This window comes from Gracilinanus agilis, chromosome 6 (genome assembly GCF_016433145.1).
Source record: "Gracilinanus agilis isolate LMUSP501 chromosome 6, AgileGrace, whole genome shotgun sequence".
Classification (NCBI taxonomy): domain Eukaryota; kingdom Metazoa; phylum Chordata; class Mammalia; order Didelphimorphia; family Didelphidae; genus Gracilinanus; species Gracilinanus agilis.
Window position 1 is genome coordinate 217,889,271 of NC_058135.1, and position 10,034 is coordinate 217,899,304.

The following is a 10,034-nucleotide window of genomic DNA, read 5'->3' on the forward strand; positions in this document are numbered from 1 at the left end:
CTGTAGTTTGCCCATCGCTGGTCTAGACTCTTTGATATGTCCTGGGATACACACCTTCTCTCCCCAGCCACACTTTCATTCCATCCTCATGCCCTCTGAAGCAGCCTAAAAATCCTGAGATTTCCAATAGGCAGCTTCCTCAATCCAGGGTTTGTAATCTAGGGAAGTCTAACATCCCACTAGCCTTGCCCCAGGTACAAAACTCATAAGGCATGGCTCAGGGAATGGTCTATTCTAAGTCGATAAGAGAGGAGCAGGATACTGTGGAATAGGCTGTAGGATCTCTGTCTCTGTCTGTCTCCCTCTATTTCTCTCTTTCTCTTTCTATTTCACTCTCTTTCTCTTCCTCTCTTTCAATGTTCCTTTTTCTTTCCCTTTCTCTCCCTTTCTCTCTCCCTCTCTTTCTCTCTCCTTTCTTTTTCATTCTCTCCTCAGCTTTTTCTCCATCGTGTAGCCGCCCTCCCAGCCCTTTCTGTGTCTCAGTCTCTCCCCCCCTTACATTGGAGGCTTTCTTCCCTCTCTTCTCCACCTCCCACCATGCCCCATATTGGATGCTGAGATTCCATAGCTAGATTCTAGGTTGAGCCACAACAATTTTGGAAAGAAGCCGGCTCAGTTCCTGCCCTGCAGTGGGCACCCTCTAAACTCAGGTCCCCTCATATGCTGACACAATCAAATCTAATGTTCCCAGCAGCTTTTTCTGGTGCAGGTTTTGTACGTGCAGCTGGATCATGCTGCTGCTGCTGCTGCTGAAATATTGAAATGAAATGCAGGAATTGTTTTGTGCGATGGGCAGGGTGGTGCAGAGAGATTGCTTTCTCCTCTATGTGCCTGGATAGGAATGATAAAGAGGCTTGCAGAGACAAAGGCCTGACAGGCTGGTCAGTCATGTCTTGGGAAAATGCTCAGGGCTGAACAACAGAAGCTTTCGGTGGGGGATGCACTGGATTTGCAGCCAGAGGAATTGGGGCTGAATCTTTTCTCTGTTCCTTAGTATCTATGTGACCTTAAAAAAGTCACTTAACTCCTCTGGGCTTCAGGTTGTTCCACTGCAAAATTATAAAATAAATCAAATTTTAAATCCTTGCAAAGCTTCCAAAATTCTGGCTGGATGCTTCTTGCATCTGTTTCCCTCCTTCCTTTTCTCTTTGCCACCACCCTAGGAAAGGATCTCTGTTAACACCTCTCTTGTCGAAAGCCTCCTAACAGTTCCTACTCTGCTCTCTTCCCTCCAATCTATCCTTCATCTCTCATTAGGAAGACTAATCTTCCTAATGCATGGCTTTGATCACGTCACTCTTCTGCTCATCATTGTCTACAGAACAAAGTCCAAACTCCTCAAAGTTTTCTCCAAGCTGTCTCTAACCTACCCATCCAGTCTCATCTTCCTGGATTCTACCTCATATAGTCTATATCCCTGCCAATTAGACTAACTATTTCCATGAGCATGCCCTGTATTTGTCCTCTGTGTCTTTGCTCACACTGTTCCCTATGCCCGGAGTGCCATTTCCTCCCCCTCTGTTGCCATGTTCTTGCCTGTAGGAATCATACATACCTCACTCCAGTTTCAGATCATTTTTTAACCTGTCAAATGGAGAAAATCTCTACCCTAATGAGTACAAAGAGCTCAAAAATCTTATTTCAAGTCCTGACTCTGGCTTTTATTACCTTGAATGAGTCAATTAACTCTTGCCTCTTAGTTTTCCCATCTGTCAAACAGAGATGACTTGACCGAGATCTTGTGAAGAATGAATGAGATAATAGATGTAAGGGGATTTGTGATTGTAAAGCACCATAGTTGAAACCCTTGTGTCAGAGACCCCCTCCTGACATGAAGGGTCTGGGTATAAGTTGTGGGAATTCTGACTTTTATTGCTCATTGCCTCCATCCAGATATTCTAAGATAGTGATGGGCAAACTATGGCTGGAGGGCCAGATGAGGCCCCCTGAAATGTTCTATCTGGTGTGTTAGTTAAAATCACCTGGGGTTCTATTTGGAAGGATTGAACCTCAATATAGTGTTGACAAACTTCTGTGGACCTGTGGGGGTCCTTAAAACTACATTTCCCGTGGTCCAATGGGTTTCATGGGTTTCCGGTTTTGGATGACGTATTCAAGGTGAGGGACTGTTTGAAATTAGGGGGAAGTGACTTGGGACTTCCTTTTTAGTGACCTGAGCTCGAGGAGAGAGGAAGGGAAATGGCTGAGGTGAAGTTGGAATAGGTTTCTTACAGGCGCGTGGTCAGTTTATCTCTATCAGCATGGCTTTTATTAAAATACTATTCTTCCTTTTGATCTTGGCCATCATCATTTTTAATCATAACACTGGCCATGTGACATTATTCTTATTCTGATGAATACAGTGAGTAGGATACAATACAATGAAACTTCAAAAGAGTTGTCTTAGAAACAGACTGACAGGTAAGCATTTCCTTTCCTTTGACTCCCTCTTTAAAAAGTTCGCCCATCGGGGCAGCTGGGTAGCTCAGTGGAGTGAGAGTCAGGCCTAGAGACAGGAGGTCCTAGGTTCAAACCCGGCCTCAGCCACTTCCCAGCTGTGTGACCCTGGGCAAGTCACTTGACCCCCATTGCCCACCCTTACCACTCTTCCACCTATGAGACAATGCACCGAAATTAAGGGTAAAAAAAAATCAGTTACACCTAGTGGAATTATGTATAAAAATAGCAAGATTGTCAGGAACTAGCCAGAGGAGTGTCCAGGAGGAAAAGACTCCTGAAGAGGGAATTGCCTTTGGAAGAGTTCCACCTTTGCCCCCTCTATTGTTCCAGGTGATAACATTGTGAACTTTGAAAGGTCAGAAGAAATAGAATTCCTATCATGACTGGTAGCAATGTCCTTGGAGAAGCCAAGACTGACAGCAATCCTTGCACTAGTTGCTGAGAGATGTACCAAGGACAAATTAATTTTGAGGAAAAACAACTTCAGGAATCTATAAGATCATCAGCATTTGAAATCCCCAGAACAATACACTTAAGTGGAGAGGAAGAAAAAGACTTCCAGTAACCCAGAACTGTGTTTATTCTTCGGCCACATGTGATCTCTAAGTTTGAGCCCACTCTCCCCAGAGACCTTGTTTGGACAAGGAGAGAATGGACTAAACTTTGGTGGGTTGTTTCTATAACAACTATTCTTGCTGTGCTTTCTTTGTAAATACCTTTTCTAAAAGCTAACTGGTTGATAAGCAATATAGAGCACATTGTTGGGGACTTGAGAATGACAGTACCAGAAAACTATAAACTCTAATCATTGCTTCTAGAGACCTGAGGGGAGCAGATCCCACTACTTCTTTAGTGGGGATAGGGAAAATATCCAGAATTCATTGTTTATACAAAGAAAGAAATAATGCCTGGTCTCAGACAAAATTCTCTATACCTCACTGCATCTTTCATTTATATTATGAGACTAATAATACTTTAATTACTTATCTAACAGTGTTGTTGTGAAGAAAGTACATTCTGAGTCATAAAGAGCTATTGGGTTCCACCAAACTATGTTGTCTCAGGCAAGGACAGTGAGTGTGACTAACTGTTAGATGGGTTGTATAAGGAATTCTTGATCAGGCCTAGGTTACATTAGATAGTTATTAAAGTCTCTTTCCAAGTCTGAGATTCTGTAATTCAAGTCCTAGCATTCATGCTTACCAGTTGTGTGACCCTTGGCAAGTCACCAGTCCATCACTGAATCTCAATTATCTCATATAAAAATTGGTGATAAGGATATCAGTATATCCTAATAGTATCCAACTGGTTTAGGGACTTTGAAAAATTTCATAGAAGAAATAGTATTGTTAAAAGAGGTCTTTATTGTAGGCAAATATTACTTTTCCCAAGAGAAAACATAAAAGGCTCAACCTGAGATATGTAGAAGCATGAGGAGGTAGGGGACTATAGTGAGGGGTTCAAAGCAGAGGATACTTATGGCTCTCTTTTGCAGAGAGGAAGGAAACACCTATACTTCATCCAGTTGAGGGATGACACCTTACTTCCAGTGAAATGATTTTCAGGCAGAAGGAAGAAGGGAATAAATGATTCTGTGTGAAGTACCCTCCAGACCTGAAATCCAAGCTTCAGCCTCATCACACCTTCAGCCAGAACACTGGATTTTATCCTATAGAATAAGCTAGCATAGGTGAGAGTTAAGGTAGGATTCCACTTTGCACTTCTAATTGGTTTCACACCTCTGATTATTGTGGTTGGGGAGGTGGCAATCAGACCACAGGAGAACTACCTGAGGCATGGAGAGTTCTAGCTGGAAGTTTCCTCACATAGAAAATTCCCGAAAATTAAGAGTTTAGGGGAGAAGTACTAAGTAGAACAAAGAGAGCCTATCACAAGACGAGTTGGGACCAGAAAACCCAAAGATATTTTGGATTGCACAACCTAACTTCAGGTTGTTTTAAGGAAAGCACTTCATAAACTACAGAGTGCTTTAGAAATAGGACTTCATGTCCACAGAAAGATGACTTTTCCTCAGAATCTAGAGAAGTCTTGGTAAATTCATGACAGTATCCAGTGTCCTCATTAAAGATTGACCACAGAGCAAATGAAACGGAGCTATGGACTTTGCCTGAAGCTAATCTCACATGTTTAGCTCTGTAGTTATACCAGGACTGTGGAATTAGTTTAGTTTTCTCTTCCTACCTTCAACCAAAAAATATCTTCTATTCTCTAGGCCACCCTGCCCAATGTTCTCTGCACAGAGCCTTGTGCTTAATATTGGGGACATATAGAAGTTTAGCTAAGGCATGGCCCCTGCCCTCATGGGGACTTCCTTGTGGCAGCTTTGGTAGCATGAAGAGAACACTGGAATCATATAGGAATAAGGAAATCCGGATTGGAGACTCAGGTTCAGCACAGACTAGTTCTCTGAATTGGTGCTTACCAGTTGTGTGACCCTTGGCAAGTCACCAGTCCATCACTGAATCTCAATTATCTCATATAAAAATTGGTGATAAAGATATCAGTATATCCCAATAGTTTCCAACTGGTTTAGGGACTTTGAAAAATTTCATAGAAGAAATAGTATTGCTAAATTAGAATTTAGCAATTCTCTGAATTAGAAGAAAATGGCAAATCATGCCAGTATTTTTGCCAAGAAAACCCCAAATGGGGTCTTGGAGAGTTGGATACAATGGAAATGATTGAGCAACAACAACAAAAGAAGCAAAAGAGAGATAATGAGTTAGTTGTAGAATTTGAACTGAAACTCAGGCCCTCTGACTGAATTCTTTCTAAGCAAGCTCATCACGGTGCCATAAGAGAAGTCCAAATCAAGTGTTATGAGAATGATAAGGTAGAAGAGATCTCTTCCTTCGTGGAGACATAGGAAAACATCATGGTCTAGTGGAAAGAGGATTGGAGTCAGAGGACTAAGATTCAAATCCTCCTTCTGTCATTTAATTCCTGTGGGACCTTGGACTCAATCTCTTCATCCTTTCTGGGTTTTTCAATTTCATCCACAAAATGAGGCAGTTAGATGAAATGGAACACTAGAGCCCCTTCTAATTCTAATCTATGATCCCAGGAAAGCAGAGAAACTGGAGGTAGGACAGTTAGGAAGGGAACAAACAAAATCAGAGTTGGGTGGAAGGACATTCCAGACTTAGGGTGCTGTGGGAAGTAACTTGTAAAGTTCTAATATTATTATTATGGAAAGTCATGCCATAGTTTTATTACAGGAGCTAAGAATGTCTATGGCGCAGATCCCATGTAGCATGGAATTTCAGTTCAATTAAGTTTAGGTTTACTTCCCAATGATATTCTTTTTAATTTCCTAGCTTTGGGACCTCTTTTGCTGGGGAAGGGGAATGAATGGAGTTTGTAAACAAAGGGGATCAGGACCTAAAATTTCATCATGGTAGAAACCCCTTCCATTCACTACTAATCCATATTTAATCTCTTTTTCTTTCTTATTCAAAGTTTCTTTTGGTTCATTGAATGCCCAGCAAAAAGCAGGCAGCAGTATTAAAATGGCTAAGTTTATGACCATAACTAGACCATAAAATGGCACAGAAATGACATTAAGAAAACCAGGTCATAGAGGTATGAGTTTTTAAAAAGAGTTGAACCCAAGTTTCTGAGATGCACACTTAGCTAAGAAGTATAACAAGAAGGTATAGAAGATTATTCATAGGTCAAAAATATTCATCAATTCCCAAACAGAGTCCACCAAGGCTCTTAGCACTAAAGTTCCCATGTCCAAACTCCTTATCAAGGTGTCTAATCCTTACAGTCCTAAGTCTGCCAGCAGACACACCAGCTCATCAAATATGCTAAATTCAAAGTCAACACCCAAATTTCCTGTGTCTAAGATTGGCAAAACCACTGACCTAGGGCACCATACTTCTTTAAAAGAATTCTTTTTTGATAACTAAATTTCAATACGATTGATTTGCTTTATAATTCCTATACGATTCTATGTATTTTATTTTATGATTTGAAAAACATTTTTCTGAGAAGTGGTTATCACCAGACTGTCAAAGGGGTCTATCACATAAAAAATGTTAGGAACCCCTATTCTAGTCCACCAAACACATTGACTCTAAGGTTACTCCATAAAGCTTATTTATTCCAGGATAATCTTAAAGCCCTCAAATCTCTTTCTAAGATCAACATACCAGTAAGCCCAAGGCTTTTAAGTTCTCTGATATCCAAGACTGCCTAACTCTTCAGTCTAAGGCAGCCAATCCCAAAGCTGCCAATGCTTAACCTTCTATATTCAAGGCTACTAATAATCTCAAACTTTCAGATTGTTGCTTCATCTCAAGAAATAGTTTGAACGTTAAACCACAGTTTTTCTCAGTCAAGGCAATGGCATTCACTATTCTGCAAAAATACAGGGAATGGTAAGACACAAGAAAATAAGAAGAAATTCTTTCCACTGATGCAAAATTATCCAAAGTTATATTTAATCTCAAGTGGAAATTCCTACTGGAATCTATCTACATCATTCTGTCTCCCAATCAGCTGTTCTAAATTTACATAAATGATTTTCTCAACCTTATTTTCAATTGTAAGATAAAAGGTGTATACTGTTTGAAATCATGGGAGAAACATTGGGCTGGAAGTAAGGATAATTAGGGTCTAGCCCTGATTTCCAAAGATTATATGATTTTGAGTAAATTGTTGCCCTTGAGTACATACTCTAGTAATCTTTAAAATGAGAGAATTGGCCTAAATGATCTCTTCCAGTTAAGAGATGAGATAATTTATTTCATTACCTGGTCTTTCTTTGGAAGTTGTATTTATTTACCTTTCTTGTCTGTCTGTTGTCTGGGCTTTTAGCAAGTTGAACAATCTGCTCACATCTGTACATCTGTTTTCTTCTTTCCTTTCAGGAATGCTTCAAATATTTTTCTTTGATTGATTGACTAGGCTCAGATTTGCAAGGTATTTCATTTAGGATTGTATCTCAGGTTCCTTTGCTCCTCAGAATATGTTATGCCGTTCTTCTCTGCAGTTTCTGGTGGTAATAGAATAGACTTATGCTATTAATTTTTTTCCCTTTATATTCCTATGTCTCTTTTCTGGCTGTGTGCAGAATGAGTTGTTTGTTGCTGGAAATTGTTCAATTTAACCACTCTGTGTCTTGGAGCTCAAAGCACATGTATTTGTTATTGTTGTTTCTAGAGGCAATCTGTGGATTATTTCCTTTTGAGCTTTGTTTTCTGTCGAGTCCTGGAAACTTTTCTTTAACATTTCCCTCATTATGGTGTTCAGATTTTTTCATTTGCAATGTTCTTCTGGGAGAGCTATAATTCTTAACTTGTCTCATTGCAAACTGTCTTTGATATCAATGCCTTTTGCTTACATAGAGATGATTTTTAGAAGTTTTATTTTATTATTTATGATTTTATTTTTATACTAAATTTTTTTATTTTAAAATTTTTTTCCAAGGTTACATGATTCATGTTTTCTTCCTCTCCTCTTTCCTCCTCCCCTCCCAGAGTTGACAAGCAATTCCACTAGGTTATACATATATATCGTCACTCAAATCCATTTCCATATTATTCTTTTTTTTGTAAAAGAGTGATTCTTTAAAACCAAAACTTCAAATCACATACCCTAGAAGTTTTATCATATTCTTATTTTCTCCCTACCTTCATCCCCTCCACTATTCACTGAGAAGGCAAGAAACATGATGCCCATTATACATATGAAGTCATGCAAAACAATGTCACATATGCCTTCAAGCACAATAAAACCAGAACTTTCATGTTGAGAAATAAAACAGCTGAGGGATGGGTTTGTTCTATAGTGGTAACACACATCATACCAGGAGTCTGTGGAAGGTTAGGGATGCGAAATGCAGAATAAATGCTGTTGCTCTCAGCTTGCTTCTCAGAATCATGGGCATTTCATTCCAGAGGCATGTATGCATATCCCTCCTGGCTTACATCTTTGGTGGTCCTCTTAGTGCTCCACTCTCTTTACGGGGTCAGTCATATCAAATGAGCTTCAGGCCTGCATCTTGGTAAAGTGAAGGCCCATGATTGAAGAAATGGCAAAGGAAAAGTTTTTTTCCCCTAGTCTGTTTTCATTGCCTCAGGCTTTGCTTGGTTCCCAGGAAACTATGATCTGAAAGAGAAGTTGGCCTTTTCAAAGATAACTAAGAGGAAAAAGGCAAAGTAATAATTTTAAAAGAATACAGACTTATTGAATTATCTATTGTAGAGCTTGGAATCTTCAACTAGGATACTTCCAGTAGAGGTGTTTATTGCTCCCTCATACATCTCACTGTCCTTATGGTATGATCCAACTATGTGGCCTTAGGCACTTCCTAACTGTGTGACCCTGGCCAAGTCACTTAACTCCCATTGCCTAACCCTTACCACTCTTCTGTCTTGGAACTGATACATTGAATTGATTCTAAGATTAAGTATAAGGATTATTTTAAAATAAATTCATCGGCATTTCTGAAATGGCAGAGTTTACCCATCTGATACCAACTGGCTCTAATTAAAGATCTTGTCAGGCCAGAATGATGGGCCATATGTAAGAAGATGAAATTTAATAGTGATAAATGTAAATTTTTATACTCAAGCTAACAAAATCAATTATACAAGCAACATGATATACTGAAAAAAACTACCATATTTGAAATCAGAGCAGGTAGATTCCAAATTTGACTCTACTGCTTATTCATTGGTTAAGTCACTTAAGTCAATTTCTTATTTTTCACTTGACCAGTGTGGGAATTTATTTTGATTCACTATGCATATTTGTTACAAAGATTTTATTTTTCTTTAAACAGAAGATGGGAGAGAAATGAATGCAAGTTAGGTGAAAAATAACTAAAAATGAAATGAAAGAGTTAAATTTTATCATTAAGGTTCCTTGGATTGCTAATCCTTCCATTCTGTTAGTATCAGGGGAGGCTTGGCATGAAAGTAATAGTTTTTTTTTGTTGTTTTTTTAACTTTTATTTTCTTTTTTTTTAATTTTATTTTTTAGAAAAAAATTTTTTCCATGGTTACATAATTCATGTTCTTATTCTCTCCCCCAAATCCCTCCCCCTCCATACCCAACTTGTATTTCCACTGGTTTCTTCATGTGTCATCAGTTAAAACCTATTTCCATATTATTGATAGTTGTACTAGGGTGGTTGTTTAGAGTTTACATCCCAAATCATTTCCGCATCAACCCATGTGTTCAAAGAGTTGTTTTTCTTCTGTGTTTCCACTCCTGTAGTTCTTCCTCTGAATGTGGGTAGCATTCTTTTCCATAAATCCCTCAGAGTTGACCTGGATCATTGCATTGCTGCTAGTAGAGAAGTCCATTACATTTGATTTTACCACAGTGTATCAGTCTTGGTGTACAATCTTTTCCTGGTTCTGTTCCTTTCACTCTGCATCAGTTCCTGGAGGTCATTCCAGTTCACATGGAATTCCTCCAGTTTATTATTCCTTTGAGCATGATAGTGTTCTATCAGCAGCATATACCACAATTTGTTCCATTCCCCAATAGAAGGGCATACCCTTGTTTTCCAGTGCATACATGTTGAGTACTTTTAT